Source organism: Strix aluco, chromosome 4 (assembly GCF_031877795.1).
Source record: "Strix aluco isolate bStrAlu1 chromosome 4, bStrAlu1.hap1, whole genome shotgun sequence".
NCBI lineage: Eukaryota > Metazoa > Chordata > Aves > Strigiformes > Strigidae > Strix > Strix aluco.
The window spans coordinates 101,996,929-102,010,826 of NC_133934.1; the positions used below are offsets into that span (position 1 = coordinate 101,996,929).

At 37.4% G+C, this 13,898-nt stretch overlaps 1 protein-coding gene across 1 annotated transcript in view; it reads left to right on the plus strand.

Moving 5' to 3' along the window:
- The first annotated feature begins 299 nt into the window (after positions 1–299).
- AKAP6 (A-kinase anchoring protein 6) overlaps positions 300–13,898 on the plus strand; it is a 293,798-nt gene continuing 280,199 nt past the window's right edge. Inside the window, exon 1 of the mRNA XM_074824596.1 lies at positions 300–392. The gene's annotated coding sequence lies outside the window, so the exon portion shown is untranslated. The remainder of the gene's footprint in view (positions 393–13,898) is intronic.

Below are 13,898 nucleotides of genomic sequence, written 5' to 3' on the forward strand. Positions count from 1 at the left end.
CAATATTAACTTTTCAATATAAAAATAATTTATAGCTCATACATCTCAATTCTGTACCACCATTGAGGAATAATTTGTCTAAAATATTCCTTAATATGAGGCATGTACTTGAACATCGGCTCTAAAATCTATGGCACAGTACTTTAAAAGCCTGTTTGCATTTTGTCTGTTTCTTTAAAGGTCTTCCGTATTGTCTCGGGCTCCCCTGGAAATGCAGTAAGGATTCGTATCACATCTCGGTTGCCATGGCAACAGCAGTCTTTCCCATAATGAGCTGCATCATCTGAACTGATGTCACAGCATCATGCAGCAGGTCACACAAGGCACCTCCTAGTATTGCATCTTACAGATGTGCTGTAAACATCAAAAGAGGATGATTTGAACAGGACATGGTAAGTGCAAAATATTGTGCTGTTCTTAATTGCACCATTGTTTTTTCCTGTTTTATGAGGTTTTCCTAATATAAGAATGTGTGGGTTTTGCCTTGTGAAAATCATTTTGAAGATGCTGCATGCCTAAATATTATTTTTCAGGCAGACAGGCTAAGACAAAGGCCTACAGAAAATGCATTCAGTCTGAATGTTTAGACTTGTCTTTGCATTTGTGATAATACCCTGAAGATTTGAAGAGAATATATTTAATTTTCACAATCCAATTAAAGTTGCTACAGTCCGATTTGCTTAAATGGAAAGAATATCTGTTTTCAATTTTAACGCCATAAACATAGCTTGTTCCTTTCCTTGTGTCTTTATTTAAGCATTCCTATTACATGTAGCTCTTCTTTTAATCTATTTTATTTCAATAGTGTGAATATCACCTATTTACTTTCACTGGCCTTCCATAACATGATAGTACAGAAAATACTCTGTGAACCAGTGCTGAACAAGCAACTGGAACAGTATTGATTTTAAACATGGTTCAGTACTGTCCTATTTCTGTTGGTGTTCTTTAAAAAGCAAAACATTTAAATAATTGTCAAACAATAACTAGATATTTTGAAAGTACAGTAGCTTTTAGGTTTTCTACTGTTTCACTTTCAATCTATTTTTTAAATAGTAACATGAATTCAGTGAATTTAAGATCTATCTTTTACTGGAAGGAAAACAACCTTTTTTTTTTTTTTTTTTCCCTGCTGCAACTGCAGTAAAAGGTGTAGCCAAGATTCAGGCATTCTGAGGGTTTTTTCTGTGAATAAAATAATAATAGGAATAATTATAAAAGCTTTCACCTCTATCGTGGGAAGAAAATATATAACTTTTATATTTAGCAAGCTGGTTAAAATCATGTTGGTAATATTTAGCAAATCTTTACAATGTCCAATATTTGTTTATTTTGTATTAAGGTCTTGCTTCTGGAGGCCAGGTTAATTTTGCTTAACTTCAATTTAATCTTGCTGGGTGGTATACAGCAACATTAATTGTTTGATTTCACATGTTTAAAAGATTTGGTCTTTCAGCTGCTTGCTATTAGAATGAAAGAAAAGACCAGACACATGTCATTTTAATTGATCAATATGTCCACTAGGATTTAGGGAGTGGTCTCTGGCTCTGTTCTCCCTGTGTAGTTTATATTTCAAAAGTGCAGCAAGAAAAAATAGTGACCACTAATCTTGTAGTCATGTCTATATTTATTGTGGTTTTTGGTCCCTTGATAAAGTATGGAGTAGTAATTATAATGAGATCTGACTGCTCTTCATAGGGATGGGTGCGATGGTCTTGTCTGGCACAAGCTGGAATAGAGCTCCTATATCTTAATTAGACAGTCTGTACTGCATCATATATGCTTTTTTCAGCATTATCTGGGTGCATTTATTGTTTTTTTTTCCTACCGCAAAACACAAAGCAGATGACTGTAAATGAACATTAGAATGATGTTGCTTTATTTATTTGTGATGCATTTTACAGTGTGAAAGTAGTGGTCTCCTGCGCTTGCTGTGCTCTCATGAGGCAAACTCGGAAGGTATGAGTTAGCAGGAGGACAGGAGGGAGGGCGGGACAGCTGACGTCTGGCTAGTGTTAGAATTGGCGATGTGAAGAAAGCTGGTGAGCAATGCATTTAACTTGCAACTTTAGGGACCATCAAAGAGCAGTTTGATGAAATATGCCTTTATTAATAATGATGTGTTTTGTTAGATTTTGCATGTGACCTGATTATCACCAGCATTTCTCAGCCTAAAGTTAAAAATGAGGGTAAACACACTGGGGGGGGGGGGGGGAGAAAGAACAACTTTTGACTGTATTAATGGAGAGATGCCCTTGCTATGAAGCCCCCAGTGCAGTCTGTTTTTTTTTTTTTCCTAATAATGAGAATACAAATCATGTTGGTTTTGAAACATCACTTTTTTTTTAAAGTTCCTGTTACTCTCTATTCCATACACTTCTCACACCATTGTTTGCCCTGGGAAACACTTGCTAATAATGGAGCTGTGATGACACTACTTGTTTCTTGGTGAACATCTCAGCTAATTCTGATTCCAGCTGAATGCCTTGATTGTAGCATAATTACTGTCCATTTCTTTATGGGCCCAAGTGTTTCATTCAGGTCTGTATATGAGGATGTGGAAGAGTATGGAAGTGATGAAGAGGGTCTTACTACGAAGAGCAAGACTGATTGCCTGAGTCACAGCATGACCAAAGGTAGAACACTATAGATGTAATACAGTTTTGCTTGCTGTTGAGGCAGATTTATAATTGGTACAATTATGCATGAGACAGCATTCAACAGCAGGAAAACTGTGTTGCTTTCAGTTCTGTTCCACAGCTGTTTTTACTCATCATTACTGAAGGCAATACGTTTTGTAAATACATGTATTCTTCCCTGAAGTAGCTGAATTTGGACACTTAATCTGGAGGCTAGATAGAGTTCTTCTATATATGCAGTTTCATGTTGACGTGTAGTTGGAGATGGGCATATACAGGTGAACTGAAAGGATGTTACTGTTTAATCTTTGCTTTATAGAATTTTATTACATCATCAGTTGTATAGTTCCTATACAGCTTAGCACTGAATGCAGAGAGAAAAAGAAGCTTGGTGCCTCCCAAAACAGCTGTAGGAGTTGATGACAAAACCTGACTCCAGCAATAGAAAATGGTACAATTTTAACACTTTGTGGATTTTTTGCCAGCATACAATGCAACGCCTGCTTAGAGGAGATCAGAGCATGTCCTTAACGGAAAGAAGCTTGCTTTCTTCTCTAAAGAGGAGTTGAGGGAACACTGTGCTCTAGACGTTATCTTCTGTAGGTCATGTTGCAGTAGAACAATGGTGGGTGAGTGTCCCATCCCTCCCACCTTCCAGCAGGTCTGTAAGGGGTCTCCATCCAGGAATTCCTCCTCAGAAAGTCAAGTCAAAGGAGTCTTTTTTTTTTATCAGAAGTGCTCAGGTGTTGATTAGAACTGGTGGCATTTCCAAAATGCTGGTGAAATATTTCCTTCAAAATAATTGAGAAATTAAAAATTTTTTAAAAAATCCCATGCCATGTCTTAATCTACTTGAACCCTTCTGTAAAAATCACTGCTGTGTGATGAAAGAAATATTGACAAAATTCTGGCCTTGACATTTTTTTTTCTGGCCTGTGCTGAGTGCTACTGGCTTCAGGGAGAGGTAGAGTTAGCCAGAATGTCTGAAGTTCCAAAATTGTATTTAAAAGAAAAACGATTTGTATGTATTAAAAGACATCATGTTTGTATGTTGAAATAGTATATTTATTTTTTGTATTGTAAGTACGGCCTATGAAGTGTCTGTATGTTCTGTAATGAGACATTATACTGGAATTACTGGGATAAAATTAATGATACATGAATGCAAAGATGACTTCAAGGAATCATCTTGCAACTAATTTATGTCTGAACATAACTAACTTTTCTGTGGACTGGAGGGGGAAAAGGTGACTTTTGCTTTGCCCTTTTGATGAAAACAGCCACTCATTAAAGCAGATTCTAGCTGCAGAAAAGAAGAAAAGTTGTATATGTTAACCCTATCATGAGTCACCTGGGCTGGGCCAGGTCTTTCCTGCCACAGGAAGAGAAGGAACAAAAGGAAAAGCTGAGCTGGGTGGAGAGCCAGGAAGGGTCTAGATTGCTGCTCTATGCAGTGAGGGAGCAGGACGTACAGTGGACGGAAGCGGCAACGCATGGGCAACCATATCTGACATCACTATCGTGATCCAGAACTCTCCTGAAGAGGCGGCTGCCGTCCTGGGCTTCTCGACTTCTGCAGGCTTTGGCATAGGGAAAGAGAGACCTCAGCTATGTTCCCAACCCTAATAAGTTTTTGCGATAGACATTTTCTATTTTGTCAGTGCTTAAAGGTTCCCTGTCCCTTGTTTGCTGAGATGGCTCATATGCTGTTTAATCACTTCTCTCATACAAAGGCCTGTGGACTATTTTCTTTCTCGTATTCAGTTTTGTATCTAATATTTTCCATTGATTTAAAAATAAAAGCACCTAACTCCACTTCACATTCATCAAATCAAATGTAAAAATGCATAATATAAATGCCTTAATTGGTTTGGTATGGCCGTAATAGTTTTAACTACATGAATAGTCATGACACATCTATATATACGTGTGTGTGTATATATATATATACATCTATTTAGCCTCCAGATTAAGTGTCCAAATTCAGCTACTTCAGGGAAGAATACATATAACGTCAGAAGGGTCATCACCAAAATCACTCTCTAAGAGTATCAAAATGTGCTTTCCTGAAGCCAAAGGTTTCTTATTTTTAAAATGCCTTCAGAAAAGCTTTGCTTCATAAGGAAAAGGTTGGGGACTAAAGGAAAAAAACCAATCCAGATGGCTCTTCCCTTCCTGTTCTGTGGTTAAACTATAGTTTTCAAATATCTAGACTCGGGTGCTTTGAATCCCAGCAAGGCTGACTCAGCGTTTCATCCCTCCAAGGTTAAGAAAATCAGCTCTGTGCAGTTTACAGTGTCTGGTGCTTTCAGACAAGATGTTTAAAGCCAGGAATGCTCTTCACTCTGCGTGAACTCTCAATTCTCACTGCACGTGTCAGAGACAGTCTTGCCCTGGCAGCCTTGGCCAAAACACTGTTGCTTCCTGCTTCTTGCCCAGTATGCAATGCTGGTGCCAGCGAGGAGGGACTTTCTCTCAATTGCTGAATGAATGTCTTCTAAGGCATCTGGAAGTGGAGATAGCTTGTAAATGTAAGTGAAGTGTTCTTCAGCCCATTGTGTCCTGTGGAGAATATCAGCCTCAAAGTTAAGGGTGGAGGATGAGCACTGAGAATTGTAAAGATGCTTTCCTACCTTTATCAGCTAAGTGGCTTCTGGAACTGTTAAGAGCTCCTAGGGCAAGTAGTCATGTCTCTGGAGGACTGATTGGTCTGCAGGGTGAGACAGTAAAAGGCACCGTGCAAGGGGAACCACAGGACTCTCTGTGCAGCAGTCAGGCTTCTGTAAGCCTGAGTGCAGGTGCAGAAAGACCTGACCCCAAGTACTGCTGGTGCACCAAGTCCAATTACTTTCTCATAGACACTAAGTATACTAAGCATATAGCTGAAACATACTCTCTTTCTTTGGCAAAGAGATCTTTCAAGTGATAGTGATTTCTGTGAGGAAATAGCTCTATGAAGTAGATTTCCCAGTCCCCATGGTACAGTGTCTTGGGGGAGCTGACACACTTAAAAATATGTCCTTTGTTAGCTAAGGTTGTGCTAAAAGAAGTCCTAGATTTTAGGTGAGGAAGTACCCAACTGCAATAATTAGTTTTGTTTTCAGTCTAACTGTATATCTATTATTTGCATATGCTTTTTTTCTTTTGAGAGTTGCCCCATACTGATTGTCTTGTAAACTCGATGTTGTCATAGTTTCAGAATTAGCATGCAGACATTAAGTTGCTTCATGAGCTCTCAAAGAATAATATTAATTTTTTACCAGATTGGTGTGTGGATAAAATAAAGGAGGCATGTATGTGAATATACAACAACTCTTTTTTTCTTTTTTTTTTTTTTTTTCCCCCTGTGTCATTTTTGCAGCATTTTCTATTTGGACTAAAAGCTTGTAGCTGTCTCTACTTCAGTCTTAAAATCCATCCTACCTAACCTCCATAACTCCTCCTTGTACACTACATTAGACTTGCAATTCTTGTTTTCAGTTCCTGCTCAGTTCTATCATGTGTTGTCTTCCTCGCTCCTTCTAGCTTTCTATTCCTGAATGTTATGCCTGTAATTGCTCTCCTTTATAAAATTGTTATTCTTTTCTTCTTTAAATCCATTGAAAAAAAGTTGCATTTCCTCTGGACGGTCTCCAAAAAGTGGTTTATGAAAACTTATATAAAGAAAACTTGTTGGACTTCAGGTTTATTACTATGTTTTAAAATAACGAACCAATTCAGATATCTCTACCAAAGTTTGCATAGGACCCTTACAGTGCTAGAGACTGTACAAATACCTGAGAAATGGTGAAGTCTTTCTTGACTAGATGGCATTAATTTTCAGTTTAAATTGAGATGAGAAACTATTTTCCTCACTTTTCCTAAATATCCCTCATAAGGGATAAGTAACATGCCCAAGTTTTTTGGAAAACCTTTGGTAGACCTGGAAGAAGCAGCTAAGTTTTTTTTTTTTATTGCTCATATAGTACTTCAAAAAGAATATAATATTTTACCTGCCTGTCTTTGTACTTTCCTGTTTATGCTTTTGTGTTTGTTTTCCGAGGTTGGTTCTTTTTTCTTTTTGTTGGTTGTATTGGATAAAGCTGAGCTCGTAGTGAAGATCCATGAAATTTCAAGGGATTTAAGGCAAAAAATGATTGTTACCTACCCTAAATTAGACTGCAACTTAACACAATGAACTTGGGAACAGTCTAGTCTTTCAAAAGAGGAGGATCTGCTTGCCAACCTTTTTTAGACAAACCTTGACTGTACTGTTTAAAATTAAACAAATAATAAAAATCCATACCTTAGTTGCTGGAAGCTGGACCTTTATGTGTTTAGGTAGCCACAGAAAGGAAAAAGTTCTGTGCGTTTCTTAGTTTTTTAAAAAAATTAACACATTTGTTTTAAAAGTTTTAAAACAGCAGTTCCCTATTGGCTGGATAAGTGCTTGTCCTTTGTTTGCCAGATTGCCACGACAGAATATTCAGTGCAAAGGGAGTTGATATAACAAATATATCTGAAAAACAATTTAAAAATTAAATTTAAAAATGTTAAGAAAACAACATACCTGCCTACTGAAATATTAGGCTCATCAGGTAGGAAACTGGAAAGTAAGGTTAAATGCCTGGTTTGCACTACAAACTACAACCTTAGATGCTTGTAACGGAGCCCGCTGAGAAATAATGTTGAACGGGTGACTTGTATTGCGTTTTAGCCCTTTCAGTAAATATAAGATTTTTGACAGGTATTTATTTGGTGGAGGCTGGTAGAACTTGTACAGTGAATACAAACCAAAAGGAAAGGACCCAGGTGTTGTCAAGTCTGAGGGCTGTGTAAGATTGTTTTTACACTGATATTGTAAGACAAGCCTTAAAGAAACTGAAATAAAAAACTAGTTAGCAATGACAAAACTAATGAGAGACTTTTCTCAACACTTAGTTTTTGTCAGGAAAAGCTGCACTTCAGAGCTGAGTGCTATTGACAGAATAACTAGGGTCTATTGAGCATGTTTTCAAATAAGGACATCTTTCAAAGCTGTTGCATGTGGCTACTCCAGGCTGCTTACAGTTTTCAAGTGTGTCAGATCATATTTAGAAGCAGCTTTTCCTGCTGAGGAGGCTAATTCCCTGGCCAAGGCGTTTCTGTATTAGCAAGTATGTATCCTTCCTGTACTTCAAGCTGCACTGCTAGTCTCCTAAAACATGCCATATTTTGTTAGAATAAAAAATCAGATTTTGATTGCCATAGAAAACCCCACCCAAACCCCATAGCTTCAGCTAGAAAAGGCTGCTATCTGTCAGACTTCAGCATGTTTAGTCTGTGTTTCTAAGGCAGTGACACAGCAGATATGCGAGTTGCCATTTTAAGGGTCAGCTGTTAAAATATGCAGGGTATATTTTATAGATCCTTAATGTGTCATCTAGTCTTGTTCCTTCTCAAAACTTCATCCTAGTGTTTTACTCCGTCATTAACTATAACACTCCCACTTAGTTTTTGGTGACATTATGTACAGATACCTAGGAATATAACAAGGGATTTCTGGTTTTCTTGTATCTGGAGAAGGTAGAGTCCAAATATGCTCTGTGCATGATACAGGAACAGACTGTATCAGCAACAATGATGACTGCTCTTTCAGAAGAAAACAATTTTAACCCTCCAACTGCTTGGCACCTGTTTGCAATGCAATAGCTTTTTACAGTAAACATTTAAATAAACGGAGAGACTTGATTTTTGTATTTCTGTGAATTATGCAGAAAAATTCCTATTTATTCCTTTTGTTCAGCTTCATTATGTAATTTTGAATTGGATTGGACCTTCAGTTTCATTGGCTGGTCCCACGTATGTGATCTCCTTTCTTTGTTGCAACTTATGAAGTCACTTTGGTCAAGAGGGATAAATCTCCCTCAAATCTCTGTTGTTTCTTCTTCTGTTTGGGCAATATGGAGCAATGTTTGTCAGCATGTTGAGGGCCTGAATGGTGAGTTATGTAGGACACTAGTACTGGATTAATATTTGTTTGAGGTAAAGATCTTAGGTGTCGTTCCTCCTGTGCTTGTCATGAAAATGTATCGAAACCAGTATGAGTACTTCCTGGATTTAAATTTTAATGTAAGATGATATAGAGTAAGAGCTGGTCAGGACAGTGATATGCTACAGGAAAGGTAGCCCTGATCAGTGGCCTGTGATACTTGAATCAAGGAGGCCTGGAAACTGCTTCTGGCTCTGATATTAAATGTGCCCCTTGCACATTGTCTCTGAACCTGTGTCTCTTGTTCACTTGTGCAATGGACATAATGATACTGATCCCTTTTGTAAAGCACTCTATGTAAGTGCTAGGTGACACCACTGTCAATTTAATTTTACGCGCACACACACATATACACAGGCAAGACAGTAACAGATGACGGGCAGTTTGGTGCAAGGGAGCATTGCTGAATAAAAGATGGATATAGGTGCTGAAAATAAAATGTAAAAATCTAAAGGAAGGAAACTAGCTTTTGGGATGTTTTTCCTGGGATAAAGGATTGCACAATAGAGGACATACCAAATGTATGGAAAACAGTGGTTTTGATTACTCAAAAATTACATTTATAAGTATATAAACTGTTGAGCCTGCTTAATTGAAAATAAAAACTTAACTCCACAATTAAGTTTGAAAAGACCAGGCAGATATGTCTACTAGGTGATTTCCATACAGACAGAGAGGCAGCAATATCTGGTCTGTAAAGCTTTGAGGTAATATTTGCACACCATTCTGCTGCAAAAGATATTACACATTTCTGGGAAAGAAGGGGGACCCACCATGTTTTTACATGACTTCCAAGGGTTCCTTTCCACAATTAGACCTTGATAAGAGTTATATGACAAAATGCTGTTTTCTGAGTCATTGCTGATTCATTAATAAACCTATTGTTTATCTTCAAGAAACTTTTTTTGCCTAGGTTTTGTTCAGAGAGCAAACAACCCAAAACAGCTAATGACTGAGATGTAAGATATACAGGACTAACGTGTTCTGAATTAGGCATACCCCTGGGTTCTGGAGATATCGCTCTTCCTGGTCTGCTAAATATTTATTTATAGAAACCAGAATAGCTGTAAGTGTCAAGTGAGCTAAGGATGCATATTTCCAATTCATGTGCCAATAGCTCAGGGAAGAAGAGCATGGCAAGAAAGGCACTTTATGAGTGATTGAGAGTAAAAGCAGCCTGCGCAATTAACCTGTATTGTTTTCTGACTCACAATATAATTTAGAATCCACTTCAGTGGATTCAGTCCATGGACCTATATACTGGCATGTAGCTTTGATTCCCATACTCATGCTTTGAATTGTTAGGAAAAAAAAATATTTAAGGATGTATATAATATGTAAATAAAACAAGCTACTATGCTAAATTCAGCACCTGAAACTAGTGTTATAGACATATTTGAATTCCAGCAGCATATTTTCTTGAACTTTCCTGAATGGCTTATAAATTGAATTGTGAGTTTCTTGGTGTTCCTATTGGGTGTTAATTGTCCATGGAGTATTAGTGGGGTTTTTTGTATTATTCTTATAAACTGACTAGCACCTCATGGTTTTAACTAATCCTTAATAAGTTCAGAGTCTGGACACCAATGACCTAATTAAATGTATGAAGATAAAACAAGGTTCTGAGAAACATTCTTTGATTTGTCTGGTGCTTTCATTGGTATGGGAGAAGTACCAGGAAGGTAGGGGTTGTAGAGAACCTCAACAAACCTTCAGTCTGTGAAATGGTATGTCCCCCCTCTACATCTGACCTGAAAATGATATGCACTGAAAGTGAAATTTGATAGCCTTAGGAGACAGGAAAAATGCCAGTTTGGCAGGGCTCATAATTATTTTTTTTAGCAATATTTTCCTAGACTGGAGAAGGCCTCGGGGATTCTAATTAGCCTGGTTTGGGCTGATTAGTGTTGGGTACTTAAAGATCCTTGATCAGCAAAATAACATATCCTGACAGCTTGGTGGAAGGAAGTCCAGTGTTTCACTTCTCCCTGCAGGGAGCTGAGAAAAGAATCATTTTGGTAGATTAAACCCTTTTATGAGGAAAAAAATGCTGGATGTATTGAGTATTTAGTGGTGGTTATCTCCTGGGCCAGGATGCACAGTGCTTTATTCCAGCATTTCAAAGCGTTTTACTGAAAGTGAGGAAAATACAATCTGTGCCATAGGACTCTGTTTAAGCCCTCCTCATCTTATTGATGGTTCACAACTGCTAACTGTGCCATAAGCAGAAGTTAGCTTTTTTTCTTGAAACCAAAAGCAGACATCTTTACATCTGCAACTTAAACTTCACACAGAAGCATACTCATGATTAAAAGGCAAAATAGATATTTTCTTTATCTATGTAGTTCTATGATTGGGCAAATTGTAAACAAACATTTCAGTTTCAATTACATATTTTTTGAAATCTAACTTAAATGAGTTTATATTATTTGCTGAAATGGAAATTAAATTGCCTGTGTTCAACAAAGACTAGAGAATGAATAATTAAATGGAATGTAGAATGTGTATATTGGAAATGGTTCAAATTTCCTTCTGAAAATTGTTTCAATGAATCCTAAAAGATCTTCACACAGAGAACTAAAATACTCAGGAATCTACTATTGCAACATGATTATTTTTGCAAACTAAATATCTACAAATAATTGCATTGTTTGTAATCAGAAAACTTCAGAGCTGGTTATACTATCAGACATCATTTGCTACAGTTTGCTTGCAACATTTTAACAATCTCTTCTAAGACATCTTCCAGGACATCACAGAATTAAAACTAGATTAAAATGGGATGAAACAGGCAATACTTCAATAACAAACAATAACAATCCTTTAGAAGGTTGGTAAAGATGTAGATGTAGGTCAGATTAACAGCTATTTGATATAAAATTTATGAATCCTGTGGCAACTCTGTGGTACTGAGTATAGAAAAGTCTAATAATGTTTCCCCATTGTTATCAATCATACAGTATTACACTTTTTGGGTGGTAATGCAATACAATTAATATCCTTTTATAAGGGGAGGAAAAATGTTGTTCTTTAAGATTAAAGAGATTAGAGGAGTAGATGTATGGGGGTGGGAATGGAGACTGATATCTAAGCATTCACTTGACTAGCTCATCAAGTGTGTGCGCCAGGGACATTAAATTTGACTCCAAGAAACAAATCTAGAACATATTGAAACACAGCAGGGAAAACTTGATTAAAAAAACACAAATAAAATGTGAGCTTCTGAGAGTGAATTTTTTGTTTTTAAATAAGAGTGAGGGAGCTGAAAAGGCATAATGGTACTTTAATGGCTCCCAGGCTTTGCAGTGAGATAATTCCTGCTGCAGTGACAAGGAGGAAGGCTGTCAGAGTCCCCCTGGGGAGCAGTGCAGAGGCTGGGAAGAGCAGGGTCTGCAGCACAGCAGCAGTGAGTGGGGTTTTGTCTACTTAATACCTGTGATGATATTGCATGATTATAAATTATGTCTTGGAACTGCCCAGAAATGTCAGTACAAGGTTAGTCTTGAATCTACCTTAGCACTTTTTTCCTTTCACATTCATTTCTCTGCTGCACCTATTACATGCATGCCACTGAAACTTGCCTCAGGGGGGGTTTAATTCTTAGGGTGCAGGTCTAACTCTCCTGCTGACTTCTCATGTTTCACTTCTAATGGAAATATGGATCTGTGTGTCTTATCCAAGGCTTACTGGAGTCATTAATAAGGTTCAGGCTCAGTATCTTCCCATGTTGTGTGAGATTTATTTTTTCTGTTGTTTTTTTTTTCCTCTGTTTCTGTGATTTCCCCAAGGAAAGTGTCATGTGGTAAATTGAATGAAGCCAAGCAGAATTCTTGGAAGCAGCAAAACCATTTGATATGTCTGTGCCTCATTTGAGAATCAAAGGTTTGAAAAAGGGCTGTGTGACTGTAAAGATTTGGGAATAATCTTGCTCCTCGGTTTCCTGCCAAAAATAAAAATGTTATTGGTATTGTCTGTGAAGTTCAGGTTGCTGTTACAGTATTGTGGAGTGCTAAAGTGTTTTTTTGTATGCTGGAAAGCTGATTAAGATCTGAGCACTGGTAATATTATGCAGGTGGGTTTTAAGTTCATTTTTCAAGAAGCTAACGTGAATATTTTGCCTTCCTGAGAGGTGATAAAAAAAAAATCTTACCAAATTTACTTTATCCTGGCTGCAACTTTTGAAATACAGATTTAAAAGGGTAAAGAAGCCAACATTTTCAGGAATGCATCAAGAGCTTTAAAGATGTGTGTCTCTGTTTTCTAAAAGGCCAAGTTAGATATCCATGGCCTGAAAGAAAGATTAAAAAATTGTTTTTTTTATGTGGAGAGGGCCAGCTAGACCACTTGATATTGTCATAGAGTTTTGTTGGTTTTGTTTTGCTCTTATTTGAAATATGGAAGATTCCCAATATGGAACAAGAATAAAAGATTCTTGTTGTACAGGAAACAAAGTTTCATGTAGTAATTTCTTTGAACTAAAGCATGTTGCCAAATTTAAAACATGAATTTACAGGAATGACTTATGATAGCCCCAGGGAATGAAGTTCTATTTAATGACAAAGCAGGGATAATAGTGACAAAGTAGACTGGCAAAAAGAACATTAGGGTCAAGATCCACAATTCCATCTGCTGATGTAATTTAACCCAATTTTGGAGAAATCAAGAGTAGCTACAGTAGATGCCAGTTGTTTTTGTAGATTCTAAAAACAAATAAGCAGAAGATAGTACTGTGATCTGTTTTCATATTAATGTTATATTTCTGTGGTTATTGTTATTGGTAACGTTGTCATAAAGAGAGATGTAGCATATGAAGTCATGCACAGATGAACAGAGAAGTCCTGAGTATCTCCACCCCACCCCAAAACACACGCTGTGTTACTGTGTGAGTCTGAGAAGGAACATACCAGGAATGTGGTAGGTATGTGAGAGGATATTAAAGGTTTGTGACATGAGCTCCTACATGAACTGTAACAGCCCTTTTAGGTATTCTGTCTATCCTTATTGACAGGTCAGATTTTAAATTTTTTTTAAAGAAATGATTGTTGCTGCTAGAACTATGTGGGGAGTGCTAAACAAGAGAGTCAACAGTGTCACTTTAGGATGCTAGGGCAGACAGGGAAGGTACTTGAGAGGAAGAAAAGAACGTGCCCAGGGTGTGCTTGTGGTATCAGGGCACCCTGCCACACCAGGAGATACAGAGAGGCAGTTGGGAACAGCCCAGCTGGTGACAGTCAAGAGTCTGCAGAAAG